Source organism: Salvelinus namaycush, chromosome 3 (assembly GCF_016432855.1).
Source record: "Salvelinus namaycush isolate Seneca chromosome 3, SaNama_1.0, whole genome shotgun sequence".
Classification (NCBI taxonomy): domain Eukaryota; kingdom Metazoa; phylum Chordata; class Actinopteri; order Salmoniformes; family Salmonidae; genus Salvelinus; species Salvelinus namaycush.
This window is the reverse complement of record NC_052309.1, coordinates 65,009,937-65,016,255: the sequence shown is the minus strand read 5'-3', so window position 1 is coordinate 65,016,255 and position 6,319 is coordinate 65,009,937.

The window sequence follows — 6,319 nt, the reverse complement described above, 5'->3', positions numbered from 1 at the left end:
ACACACACAACGCACCAATCACCACAGCATGGGCGGTTGCCCAGGTAACTACAGCCCCTCGAGATGGCCGATCGTGTGTGTGTGTGTGTGTGTGTGTGTGTGTGTGTGTGTGTGTGTGTGTGTGTGTGTGTGTGTGTGTGTGTGTGTGTGTGTGTGTGTGTGTGTGTGTGTGTGTGTGTGTGTGTGTGTGTAGAGCAGGGGGATGTCTGACTCTGAACCAGGGGACAGGGCTCGACTCAGCCCCAGCCCTGGTCTGCCTCACAGAGCACTAACACCTGCCCACCCCCGATCTGTGGGGAATAGTGGCAGAGAGCAGATGAGGACCCTTAAAAATATAGTGAGGGAAGAGAGAGAGAGAGAGAGAAGGCAAAGGGAAAAAGGGAGGTGGGCTGGGTACGTAGGCAGGCAACTAGGCAGGGTTAGGGCCCAAATGAGAGCAGCTGTCCAATGAGAGGAGTGGAATTTATTTATTATCTGCTTGGAAGAGGTTGTTCCACAGGGTGGTTTGATTAATGTCCAGCCCTCCATCTTGTCAGTCTGTTTTTGTCCGCTGAAAGGAAAACAAAGCGCAGGGGGCCGGGGGGATGCAGGGAGGGTGTGGGGCGGCGGTTAATGGCTGCCGCCGCCGCTCCTTTTCATGTCATCTGGGCCTGTCAGCCCTGATTGATGGCTCCGAAAATGATTGGACAGACCCCCGGCTCAGTGCTTATCACGGGCAGCATCGTGACAGAGAGAGAGAGAAGGAGATATTTACTCGTCCAATGGTGTAAGAGAAAAAGGTACAACTCACCAATAGCAAGGGAGAAGCAGATTGAGCGAGAGAGAAAAGAGAGAGAGAGGGATTTGGTTGTCCTATTGCGTTGCTGGGAGAGAGAAAGAAAGGGAGAGAGAAAGAAGAGAGAGAGAGAAAGAGAGTGAGAGAAAGAGAAAGAGGGAGGGATTGTGAGAGGTTTGTATTGAGCCTGTTCAATTACTCTAGATTACATATTTGGATACAAGATTCAGAAAACGTGCTTACTGTGTCCAAATCTTTGTCTTGGCACAGTGGGCACTGACACATTTGGTGTTAGTGTATTAATCTGCCATCACCAATAATGCTCAGTTTACAAACCTGCTTCCATTCCCTCTGTTTCAAACCCCTTACCTCTGTCAACCTCATTGGGTTATACAGAGTACACTGGATCACTGAAACTGAGTCATGTTGTAGAGCAGAAATTAAAGAATGCAACTATGAATACGACCCTGGAAACCAGATGGTATATGTGCTTGTTTCAATTAAGATGAAAGAAAAGAAAATATCATCACAATTACTTAGGTAATTTACATTTACCAAGTAAATTCGAAATAAATACCAGGCAATTACTGTAAAATAAAGTATAACTCGTTAATCATATTTATAATGACATACATAACACCGTAACACAACAAGCTTCAAATGTTCAATATGTATATTCTTCTTCAAAGTAATGCCAGCTGTCATAATCTGCCCTAATTTGTCATGGCCAGATTTACACTGAGTATACAAAATATTAGCAATACCTTCTTTATTTCGATTTGCACCCCGCTCCCGCTTTCTGCGCTCAGAACAGCCTCAATTTGTCGGGGCATGGACTCTAGAAGGTGTTGAAAGCATTCCATGTTGACGCCAATGTTTCAAGTTAGCTAGATGTCCTTCGGGTGGTGTACCATTCATGATACACACAGGAAACTATTGAGCGTGAAAAACCCGGCAGCGTTGCAGTTCTTGACACAAACCGCTGCACCTGGCACCTACTACCATACCCCGTTCAAAGGCACTTCAATATTTTGTCCGCCCATTCCACATCTGAACGGCACACACACAATCCATTTCTCAATTGTCTCGAGGCTTAAAAATCCTTCTTTAACCCGTCTCCTCCACTTCATCTACACTGATTGAAGTGGATTTAACATCAATAAGGGATCAAAACGTTCACCTGGATTCACCTGGTCAGTGTATGTCATGGAAAAAGCAAGTGTTCCTAATGTTTTGTACACTCAGTGTATATACAAACACACATTCACATGGGATCAGTGACCACTGCTGAGGCCTAGACACTCACACATGACACACACAAATAGAAAAACAACCACACCCAATAACACATACGTTACACATGAATGAAAGAAGTCATGCTTATAGACATAACACAACCCAATGTAGATGTATCTAATCATTTGTTACTCTCTTCCTGTATTTCTATCTAGTGTGTGATTGTGAATCAATGAAATGTGAGTCTGTTTGTTTCATTGTGCTGGGCATATGTGTCTGTGATCGTAGCTTATCTGTGTGTGCCTGGCTGCCTGTGCTTCTCTGACTGTAGCATGAGTGAGTCTGTGGCTACCTGCTGTGCTTCAAGTCCACAGGCCTACCGTTGATGGACAGGTTGAAGGCTAATGTTTAGAGAACGTTCCACGCTCTGTCTCTCAGATCTGCCCCCCGCCGTGCCGAGTCTTGTTCATAATGTTTTATACACTCAGCGTACGTCAACTTGTGACAATCTTTATGTCGGCATTGTGTTGTGTTGGGATATGTTATGACTAAGGGGCAGGAGTTTTTCCTGACCACATGAACAGACCGGACAAGGAAAACGTCTGTGACTGGTCATGTCACATGATCAGGAAATACCCAGAGCCTTAGTTGTGACAATAGATTTCTGGGAAAATGTCTCGGGAGGCTGTACTGTACGCATAGTGTCCCTGTCACCATGGTATTACGGGGCAGGACTGCCTGGTGAACCCTAGTCTCACAAGTCAGGTAGCAGCACGGAAGTGAAAGACAGACTTCAAGGCTAGTTGAATCCCTCTGGATAACACTCAATTCAAAGGAGACTGGGAGATAACCCCTCTCTCCTTCATCCTCATATTTTCCACAAGTTATTCCACCTATCAGTGCTTTCCTCAGTTATCCATCTTGAAAACCCACACCTTTCAGCATGTGAAACCCCTATTGCACTGACTCCGAGTGATCCTGCCTAGTCTCTTAGTGGTTCTTAATTTGGACCCCTCTTCCTGACCAAAGCTGTCATAGGGGAGAGAGGAGGAGATAGGAGGGGGTCTCCCAGGGCCCTCTGAGTCACTGTGATTACATTTGAGAATGGGAACATATGCAAAAGGAGCCTCGGCGGCTGGGGGGACTCCTGATCCCGTGGCGCCGCCCGGTTCCTCCGCCCTCCCCCCCTCCCCAGTGAGCCAAATGGATCCACAAATTGAGTTGGTTCTGCTTAGTAAATCAGATTTAGCATGGGAGGGCCACGCCATTACTGGGCTGGAGAGTGTTTAGGGTCATCTGGTTTAGTTGGGAAATTGATTTTTTGTTTCCCTGCCACCCGTGTACCCGTTTCTCTCCTCTTTTTGACCCCTTCTTTCCCCATTTCTGTCTCCATGGTCTGTCTCTATTTCTCTTTTATATAATTTGATTCCTCAGCTAAGTGAAACAGTTAACTCACAGCCTGAGCACATTGGAAGCTGTACGTGTAGTTGAGGTGTTTGAACTAACCAAAAAGTGAAGTGTATCAGGAAATATGTCAACAACTTCCCATGATTTCTCAACTAAAATTGGACATGACCATGTTAAAAATGCTTCATTGTTTTTTTTTAAATCTAAAGATACGTTGCTGATAATATGCTAGTGGAAGATAAAACCTTTGCTAGCAGATAGGCTACACTAACAGTTCCTCAGAAAACGTATTACAAAAAACACGACGTTTTTTTTATTTTATTTTTTATTTTTTGAAATAAATTTTACCCCCTTTTCTCCCCAATTTTCGTGGTATCCAATCGCTAGTAATTCCTATCTTGTCTCATCGCTACAACTCCCGTACGGGCTCGGGAGAGACGATGGTTGAAAGTCATGCGTCCTCCGAAGCACAACCCAACCAAGCCGCACTGCTTCTTAACACAGCGCGCCTCCAACCCGGAAGCCAGCCGCACCAATGTGTCGGAGGAAACACCGTGCACCCACCCCCCTTGGTTAGCGCCCGGCCTGCCACAGGAGTCGCTGGAGCGCGATGAGACAAGGATATCCCTACCGGCCAAACCCTCCCTAACCCGGACGACACTAGGCCAATTGTGCGTCGCCCCACGGACCCCCCGGTCGCGGCCGGCTGCGACAGAGCCTGGGCGCGAACCCAGAGACTCTGGTGGTACAGCTAGCACTGCGATGCAGTGCCCTAGACCACTGCGCCACCCGGGAGGCCCTAAAAAACACAACGTTTTAAAGTGTTGTTTTATTCTCCTTCCACTATGCTGCTTGAGGATGACAGACAGACACTCCAACTAAATACCACTCGCTCTAACCACCTTCCCGAGAGCTACAACGTCTAAGCTCCCAACCACAGCTCTCGACTTCAAGAAATATCCCAACGAAAGATGCTATACATCAGGGGTTTAAGCTTATTTCCTGTAATTCTACACACTTTGTCATGGGGTGCAGGAAAAATGTTGCTGTTTTAAAGCTCATGTCTAAGATATTTGAGTGACTCAAACCTTACGACAAAATCTATAGGCAAAAAAAAAACTAGCTAAAAAAACACTAGCTGACATGGGCTAGTTGATCTGGACATTTCTGACAAGCTATAAATAGCTCTCTAAGGTATGCAACGACTGACATGACAAGAGGAACTGATGATGCAGTACCCAATTTCAAAATTGCGCCTTGTGCATTCTACTATTTCGATTTTCAAGAGTAAGTTGAAAGCCAGACTGAGGGTCCGCCCTCCCTGCCGAACGCTCAGTTTGGGAACCACTGCTATACTAGCGGCTAGAAGCGCACTACTGTTGTTGTTCAAGTGAGTCACACACTGCCGGCACAGCTTTAATAGCTACATGGTGATAATCAATTACCCCAAATTAATTAACACTCCTGTCTCATTGCAACACTCCCAACCATCCATCCACCCACACACACACTTCTCCCTCTCTGGGAGTTTGTCACACACATCCAGTGAAGACAGACTAAAGCGAAATACAAAGTTCTAGAGCCAATGTTGAGTCGTGGCCTGGTAAAGGTGAAATTATACAATCGTGTTGCTACGATATGAAAGCTAATCATACTGTTACATACACTCTTAGAAAAAAAGGGTTCCAAAAGAGTTCTCCCCATAGAATAACCCTTTTGGTTCCAGGTAGAAACTTTTTTGGTTTCAGGTAAAACCCCTTTTGGGTTCAATTTAGAACCCTATGTAGAAAGGGTTCTACATGGAACCCAAAAGGGTTCTACTTACAACCAAAAAGGGTTCTTCAGAGGGTTTTCCTATGGGGTCAGACGAAGAACCCTTAAAGGTTCTAGATAGCACCTTTTTTTCAAAGAGTGTACTGCCTGTTGTGACTGTGTCAAATCGATTCTCATAACTGTACTTAATATAATATTATATGCCATTTAGCAGACACCTTAATCCAAAAGAACTTAATCATACGTGCACACATTTTTACATATAGGTAGCCCCAGCAGGAAACAAACCCACGACCCTTGGCATCGCAAGTGCCATGTTCTACCGACTGAGCCACACACGACTGCTCATAACCCGTTACGTGATGATATTGGTGGTGCATAAGTGTTTGTGGGAAGGGTTTCCTAATGTCTGAAGTGACTTAGCTGCTCCGTTCACTCCCTCCTTTCCTCCATGCATCTGCCTCTCTATCTTAAAAGGCCTATCTCTTTCCTTCCCCTTCTTCTCCACCAGTGTGTCTACCTATCAGTGCTTTTCTCAGTTCTCTCCTTTGAGCTTTAACCTCTGTTCCTCCATTGCCCTGGTCCCATCTCATTTCCTCTTGATCCACCCCACCTACGTTTCTCCTCTCACTCCCTCTATTTTCACTCTGCATCTTAACCTCCTTCTACTTCTCCTCCTCTCTCCCCATCCTCTCTCTGTCTTCCCTCCTCTTTTTCTCCACCCTCTCCCTCTTTCGCTCTATGCATCACTCCACCTCTCTCTGTTTGATTGGTCTCCTCCCCTATTTTGTGTGTGTGTGTGTGTGTGTTTATGTGTGGCTGTGTGTGTGTGGAGAGTAGGATGGCTACAGGCCCAGAGGGGATTGTTGTGGAAGACGAGCAGGCAGCCAGCAGGGATTCTAACATCAGCCAAGCACAGGAGGAGACCAAACAGACAGAGAGAGAGGTGGGGTGATTTACGAAACACACACACACACACACACACACACACACACACACACACACACACACACACACACACACACACACACACACACACACACACACACACACACACACACACACACACACACACACACACACTGACAGAAGCTTGTAGTCAGCTGGAGGCTGTAGAGGGTTGGTGTG